General features: G+C 42.8%; 1 protein-coding gene across 11 annotated transcripts in view; it reads right to left on the reverse strand.

Annotated features, from left to right (window-relative positions):
* TCF12 (transcription factor 12) overlaps positions 1 to 8,633 on the reverse strand; it is a 310,429-nt gene that overhangs the window by 94,616 nt on the left and 207,180 nt on the right. The window lies entirely within an intron of this gene.

The raw sequence follows: 8,633 nt of genomic DNA on the forward strand, positions 1-8,633 counted from the left end.
AAATTGGATGCTTATCTTGCTGGGATCCTATGACCCCAGCTGACTTCCTGCCCTTTGGGCAGGAGGCTGGACTCGATGATCTCTCGAGGTCCCTTCCAGCCCTGATGTCTATGAAAAACTAAGTAGCAGCATGCTCTTTGAGCTGCCTCCTATGGAGCACAATCAGTGTTACTTTTACTTTCCCTGGCAGATACTTACACTGCAGAAACTGCTATTACCCTATTCCTTCGTTCATAATGTGTGCTTCTTTCCAGCAGCTGACTTTTTGAAAAAGGTGCATGTTATCTACAAGAAAATATGGCATGTCCTATACAGCACCAAAAAAATCTGAATTGGAGCTAGTAGCCAGTGCCTTCCTTCTTGCCATCTAAACATCTTCTAGCTTCACACAAGTGTGTGCAAGGGGGATGTTCCCACATTAAAATACAGTAAAACAAAAACTGGAAGATTCCCCCACCTAAGCTTTATAGACAATTAAAGGCCAGCTACAATCTTCTCTAACAAGCCAAATAAAGTACAACATATAAAGCAATTTTATGAATATAAAGCATAGGGTCTAAAGGAGTACTAAGGCTACTATTTCTACGCTCAGTATTCCACTGCCCTATATTCAGTCCCTGAATACAGAGTGAACACCTCAAAACATGAAGAGTAGTACTGACGTAATCAGAAGAGATGAGGGTGAAAAAGAATAGCAGTTGTGTAAAAATTTACCTTAAATATACTTGTTCAAGATAATTCCCAAAAGAAACACTAACTATGCTGTTAATGTGCATAAAATGGTACTGACATATTGCAAAACTCAGACTAATTTAATAATGCCTGATGTGCCTTACATCATGTTCAAATGATGTAATAATATGTTGCTAAATGAGTCACCTCACATTAGCTTCATGGCAATAGCATAGCTGATGGGCCATTAAAAAGAAACTGGTGTAGCAATATTACTGGAAACACTGATGGATCATTTTTCTATTGAATTTTTTTATTGATCCAAAATACAAAGCTTCTGAAGCAACCACCTTTATTACTGATAAGCGTAATATTTATAAAACAGTAACCGCCATAAATAAGTTAAAAATCCATCTATCATTACAGCATAAAATATTGTATAATACAATATTTCACACTGACTGGGTAAAATGTAATTAGTCCATCACAGCATGTAGCTGCTTCCTGGTCATCTTTCAGCAATTATGTTTTATAGATTTAAATACCTACCATCAATTTAGCCTTCCTTTAATGCTATTTTATGATTATTCAAATATCTTTTTTAAATGTGTAATAACTTAGAGAAATATGAGGTTTAGCAAGACAGTGCTGTCCACAAAAATATAAAGTTTAGAATTATAAAAAAAAAATCAACAATTTCCCTTCTTTATTTTGGTCAGTTCTATACTGGATATCTAATATTTCCGATATCTAACATTTGGCTTTTTACCCACTTCTTACATCGTGAATATCATCAAGATCTACAATTATTACCAATACATAGATCTGATATATTTCAGAAAATCCAAAATTCAGCTTCATTTTCATTCATAACTGGCTAGAGAATTGAAGGACATTTTATTATACTATTTTTTTATATTCACAAAACAAATATATGATTAAGAATAAGTCCAAATGTAACTGTGACCCTTAAAGTTATATTGTTTATCACTTCTCCATTTATCTAAGTCATGTTATAAAAATAACAGTTTCAACTGCTCATTATAGATACTAAAAAAGAAAATGAGTGAATGAATGTGTGGTGGCCTCCCACATTCCTTTACAACTATGATTGTGAATGCTTTGCTAGATTTTAACTCATTACACAGACCATAATCTCATTTCACTTCCAAAACCTATGCTTTTCAGACTTACAACCATAAACTTAATGAAAAAACACTTTCTTCTTGAAAATAACTTACTGAAAAACATAAAAATAAAATCACTACTGTATCTACTCAAATCCAGTACCAGGAGGCGCTACTTCACGGTCAGGGCGGCTAGGGTCTGGAACCAGCTTCCAGAGAAGTGGTGCAGGCTCCTACCCTGGGGGGTGTTTAAGAGGAGGTTAGATGAACATCTTGCTGGGGTCGTTTGACCCCAGTATTCTTTCCTGCCATGGCAGGGGGTTGGACTAGATGATCTGCTCAGGTCCCTTCTGACCCTAGAAACTATGAAACTAAGCCCCCACCCAAATAATTAATTATATACATGGGAAATTTATAAGTGTTATACTTTTCCATGTATAGAATCTAACTATTGGAGGGCAGTCTTAAAATGTATCCTCCCTCCCCCAGCCACTACAGTGGGACAAGCAGTGGAAGCATGGCAGAAGTCCTGACCCCTTGCTCCTTGTCCTCCCAATACCTTGCTCCCTGATGCTTGTCTCCCCCCACCACTTGTCCCTCATACCCCAGGATCATGGCAGCAGGGTGGGAGGGAGCTGCTGCTGCCTCAACTGCTGTTATATGGCTTGGTGGGACTGAAGCTACAACATGCTCCACAGTCCTGCCTGGAGTGGGACCAGAGCTGCAAGAGAGGGTAAGTGCTGATGAAAGCCAGAGGTGGCAGTGGGGATCAGATTGTAGGTCACAGAGGCATGCCAGGTAGCAACTGCTGCTCAAACTATGACCCCAAGCCTGGGTCAGGACTGGAGACGGAGCCAAAGCCACCACCTGCCACCCTACTTGAATCTAAGACAAGGGGCTTTTTCCCCCCCGATGTTGAATGGGGGAAAACCCTCATTTGAGTAAACAAGGTATTTAACATTTACAAATAAATTACTACAAAACCCTATGTGACTTCACATAGGAAAATGTAATGGATAAACCCAAACTCAGGCCCCTGGTACATGTTCATTTAATGATGCAATGGAATTTGAACCCCATTCAAAATGATGATGCCTTAGACTAGTGGTTCTCAAGTGTTTTTTTGTACCAGGACCCATTTGTAAACATTGATGACCAGTCCTGACCCAGTGCCCCTCATTCCCAACCCACTGCCATCCACCCCCATGCCCCAGCCTAGCACTGTGTGCAGAGGGGGTGTGGGGCATGGGGGGCCCCTAAGCAGCCTCTTGCAGGCTGGAACTCTGCCAGCCTGCAAGAGAAAAGCCACAGTTCCCGCATTTTGCTCCTTTAAAGGAGAATGCATGTTTAAAGTTTGTTCATGACCCCTTCACATATTCTTGAGACTTACTTTTGAGTTGCAACCCATGGGTTGAGAAATGCTGCCTTAGACACCAAGTGGTTTGTTGGTGTGAAGGATAACAATTTATTCTGTTAGAATACATTTTCTGGATTCCCATTTAAAAGTTTCTTAGGTTTAAATGGATGTTCATTTGAGGTTTATATTATATTTTCCAGAACTGCAGAGTAGGAAAAGTAAAGAAAATATCAGGAACCTAATCAAAACAGGGAGGGAACATGCAGGGAAGCAAAGGTATGTCACTTAAACACTTGGACAAATACAAGTTTGTGTGGTATAAGAAATAGCGGAAGCCACACACAAAACTCATTAGATTTGGGTAAACAGTATTTGTGATAAACTGCATAACAATATAATTAATGATACTAGAATTCAATAAAATAGACTATTGCTTTATTTGAAGACATTCAAGCTCTCTCAGTAATAAATTTTATGAAGATAAATAATTCATAAAGATTCTTTAAAGATTCAAAGTACAATTTTCAAAATCACTTAAGTGACTTATGCACTTAAAAGCCTAAGTTTTAATGACTTAGGAGCCTGAGGGAACATATGCACAAGACAGTTTACTTGAGATTAAAGCAAATTACTGCACACTAAGCATCACCATCTACATGTGCACTTGATGCAGTAATTTGCTTTAAGTGTGAATAAATTTGTTACACGTAAATAGAAATAGTAAATGTACTCGTAATTACTTACTGTGTGGTAAAGCGCCTGTAAACAGCTGACCAGGAGCAAACTTGCTTCTGGTCAGCCGAGCTGCAGAGGGCAGAAGATTGCTCCCCGCCCCTGGAAGCTGCCTGCTGCTGGGGACAACGTTCATGTGCCCCAGCAGCAGGGAGCTCCCAGCCCCAACTAACTGATTTTGATCATGGAGCCAGGGCTGGGGAGGTTGTTCTGCAATCTCCAGCCTGTTCCCTACTCACCTCCACAGAATGGGGGATGGGAACAGGCTCCCCAGCTTTTGCTCTGCAATCACGGAGCACAGGCTAGGAACTGTCCCAGTCTGGGTAGATTCCAGACCCCTGCCCCAATCTGCCAGTAGGCCCCAGCTGGGCAGAGAATTCCTGCCCAGCTGGGGACTTGCTGCCCCACCAACAGATCAGGGCAGAGGGCCGAGACCTGTCACTTTCCCTGCAGCTCTTTATACATCCCCTGCCCCCAGTTGGGGAGCCAGGGCCAGGATCTCCCTGCTGCTGGGGGCAAGGGAATATTGTCCTTGCCCAGGCTCCAGTGGCAGAGCCCACCCCAGTAGCAGGCAGTCCTTTGGGGGCAGGGAGCAATCTCCCAGCCCCCAGCAGAAAACAGCTGTCTCCTGGCCCCATACTCCCTGCCAGCCCCTGGGCTAGCACCCAGGGGGAGCCTAAAGCTCCCTGGCTGCTGCTGGGGCCCGGTGCAGGGCTGCAGGGGGTAGGAGCCAACTGCTGCCAGGAGCAGCAGATCCGCTCCCACATCCCTGCATGTGTAGATGCCTGCCTGGCCTGGGTTTACTCTAGATCAAACTACTTTAAGATTAATTTACTCTAGAGTAAACCCACCCTATAGTATTTGCATGTGTAGACATGCCCTGAGTCATTTTTGAAAGCTACAAATGCTTTTGAAAATTTCACCCATTATTAAAATGGTAGCAATAGGAAATGTGTAAAGCTTTTACTATTTCTTCTGAACAAGACTAATTCAGGCTCCCATCTAAAAGAGAACAGTCTACAATAACAATTTCCTCCCTTCTATTTACAACATCAAAAGGGGACTATGGGAATCAAAAGGTTGGACTGTCAGGAAAAAATCTTTAACACAAAAATCTTTTTAACAAAACAAAAATTAGAGTGAATAAACTGTTGCTCTAAAATAGTTCAATTAGTACAAATTAAAATAAAATGGAAAACTAGACTCATTACTAAGTGGGTGCACATAAATATCTTCCTTGAAGAGGAACAAAGTTAACTACATTCCCACTGCAGAGTAAAGCATGGTTTTATGTAATGTTAGCATAAACCTGTTTTGCAACACAAAACATTAACATAAATGAAAGAGTAATGAGCAAATTAGCTTGCTTCCAAAGTAATGTCAAGCTCAAATTATTACATTTAAATTTTGTACCTACTGAATTATTTGAATAATACTGATAATGTTAATACAATTTTCCACTGTCTAGACTGGCAATAATGTGAAGTCCATAACTTGCATTTGAAGAGGTACTGCTGTTTTTTGTGAGACTGAATATTAATGACAGCTCAGCAGTATAGATACAAATGGGTCTTTGTCTGTAACATCTGTGTTGCAGAGAAAGAGTAGAGGAAATAAGATGACCCTTACTTAATAAGGGAGGCAAAACTACAACCAGTGCTGCCACATGGTGCTGTCTGTTCATGCCTTACAAACTAGTATTTAAAGGCTCAGACAAGTGTCAAATCCAAGTGTTCATTTTTTTAAAGTTAGTTATTCCTGAAAAACCTAGTTCAAAGTGACCAGAATAGTCACTGTAAGAACAACTGGTTTTATCGTTGTGGAATAAGAATTCACTTTCATTCTTTCCTAACGCCAAAAGTGATTTTAACTGTTTTGGCCAAGTTTTGTTTGTCAACAAATTCTGTCAAGGTGACACTGACATTTTCTTTTTAAAAAATCCTCAAAAACAAAAAACAGATCACATACCTCTCCAGACAAGGACTAAAAGAACTGGCTTTATAGGTAGAACACTGAAAAAATACCTTCAGTTTAAATGGATTGTGTGAACGCTATGAACTAGGAACACTCTTCTAAGTAAGCACCATATTGGTTTATAGCTGGAAACAATCCAGAATTAAGTTGGGAAATTTTAAGTAAAAAAGTACAAATTTCTGTTCTGGAGATTTATTATCCTCCTAAAAGTTACATATCATCATTCAAAAGAAACACACATATTCGATAATAAAGTTGTTTAAGTAAAACACCGATATTTTTCATGTAGAAAAAGTGACTTCTGAATTATAATGTAGAGTCACTATGAAAAAAATTGACCCCTGCAACCTCATGGGAAGGAGATTTTGAATAGAATGAAGGAAGTAAAGGAAGTAGCTTCCTTAAGGGCACTCCTCACCTCAGAAACTGGAAGGCAGCAGTGAGAAGGGATCATCTGAATGGCTGGGCTCAAATAAGACAGTTGCTCCTTGGTTTTAGCACTATATCAGGTCTATGGCAGGTACCATGCTAATCACCTTTCTTGGGCTGGGAAGCAGGTGAGGAACCCAAGTTCAGAAATTAAGTTTAAGTTCACAGGCAGCACATGTCCAGAGCAGTCAGTCATTCCATAGGAGATTCTGTTTCTTGCTAAACTGGAACAGGAAGTGAATTTAGGCAAAAGTATCTTTTAAAGCAGCTGGGGAACACCACTTAGGCTGCCTGTACACAAGCAGAGAGGCTGCTCTGACAGTGTAATTACCTGAGACTGTAATTAATCGAGTCTGCTGGAGTGTGGCAATTACTGTGCTCCAGCAGCCTCCTGCATCTCGTGTATCAGCATCTCCACGTTTCAAAATAGTAGCAGGGGCACTTGAACTAAAGCTTGTTCAATGACCTTTAGTTCAAGCACCCCTGCCTCCATTTTGAAGTGTGAGGATGCTAACATACAAGACATTGCACCGCTCTAATTGAAGTGCCACCACCCTCACCCTTAAAGCAAGTGTACAAAAATATGCTTAGAGCTCCTAACCTTTGCAAAAACCTGCCTATTCAACTCTTTACACCTCATTTTAGGGGAAAATGACAACAGCCCTTTACCAGCTTGTACTGATTAACAAAGGAATCATGACCTTCATTGTTTGTGTTGTTGCTGCTAAATGGGATAAGTTCCTAAAGGGTTCAACTTTCAGAAGGTGTGCTTAGCAAATGGGAGCTCTCAAAAAGTCACTAGTTACTTTTAAAAACATTTAGTCCAAAACCAGAATTTCAGAAATGACAAGACAGAAGGCAGTTACAGAAGCACTTTACAGAATAACTGAAGACAGTGGCATACTGGCTGAATACAGAAAGTTGGTAAAGAAAATCAGCTGTCTTTTAATATAGGGCCTTTTTCTTCTAACCTACACAGAAGTTTGATGGTGTATATAAAATGAGTTTGACTAACAGTTTAATTCCAGTAAACAATCAGTATTAGTTAGCAACCTTGCTGACACCCTTAGCAAGGAGGCCAATAATTAAGAGGACAGAGAACCTAGTTCTAGGGCAGGGGCAGGCAACTATTTTGGGCGGTGGGTAGCTTACCAAGGTTTGGCAAGCCATCAAGGGCTGCATGGGTAATGCCCCCCTTGACAGGTGCCCCACCCCCTGGTTGCCATCTTGGGGCTGGATGTCCTGCCCCCTAACCCCTGACCTTTGCCACCAGAAGTCCCTCCCTTTGCCCCTGGAAGTACTCCTTTCAGCAAGGGGTTTTGCCATCTCTGAACTAGAAAAATACCAAACTATATTCTAAAAATGCATTATATTCAAACATGTACTACAACATTCGTTAATTTCATTTCAAAAAATATTTTTGTCCTGATTTACATGTGCTTGTGTAGTGTACACAGAAGTGATAGTATAATAGCTTAAAATAAAGTCTTACTCTTGTATATTGTGGGGGGAATGGGTACGTGGGGGGGGGTGGATATGGGTTTTGTGGGGAGCTGAGTGTGTGTGGGGAGAGTTGTGGCTTGTATGGAGGGGTGGGGGTTGTCCACAGCCCAGCCCAGCCCCACCGCAGGCAGAACCCCTACCTGGAATCCCAGCTTCTGCACTCCTGCTGCTCTTGGCCTTAGGGCACCGGTGCAGGCCCAGTGCTCCCACTCGCTGCCACTTGCCCCCCACATCTGCCACTGCTGCACTTCTCCTGCTGCTTCCCTGTCTGTTCCTGCCATCCTCCCCACCTCCCCGCTACTGCAGCCACTTACCAGCTGCTCCTGTAGTCCCAGTGTTGCAGCTGGGAACCACATGGTGCTGAAGCACTGTGGGAGAGCAGGGAAATGGCTGTAGTAGGCAAGGGGAAGGGGCAGTGAGGGGGTACATGGAGCACAGCAACACCTGGGCAAGAGTGCGGGGCTTGCACCAGGGCCAGTGCTGGAAAGGCCCAGAGTGGGGTGGCAGGAGTGCGGCGCCTGGGCTGGCAGGGGCTCTATGGAGCTGAGCTGAGCTGGCTACCCCTCTCCCTGCTTGACCAGCACAGCTTGACTGGGCCAGACTTGCTCCATAGAACCCCTGGAGGCCTGGGCTCTGCACTCCTGCCACCCCGCTCTAGGCCCTGACGGTGCTGGCCCCACTACAGCTGCGTGGGCCCCACACTCCCACCCGCTCGCTGCCCCTTTCCCCTGCTTGCCGCTGCCATTTCCCTGCCTTACAGCACCACGTGGTTCCTGGCTGCAGCACCAGGACCACAGGAGCCAGCCCAGCCAGTCCTGAGGACTGGGGCAATTCCCCAC

The sequence above is a fragment of the Crocodylus porosus genome, unplaced genomic scaffold (genome assembly GCF_001723895.1).
Source record: "Crocodylus porosus isolate Cpor-Errol unplaced genomic scaffold, CroPor_comp1, whole genome shotgun sequence".
In the NCBI taxonomy this organism is placed as follows: domain Eukaryota; kingdom Metazoa; phylum Chordata; order Crocodylia; family Crocodylidae; genus Crocodylus; species Crocodylus porosus.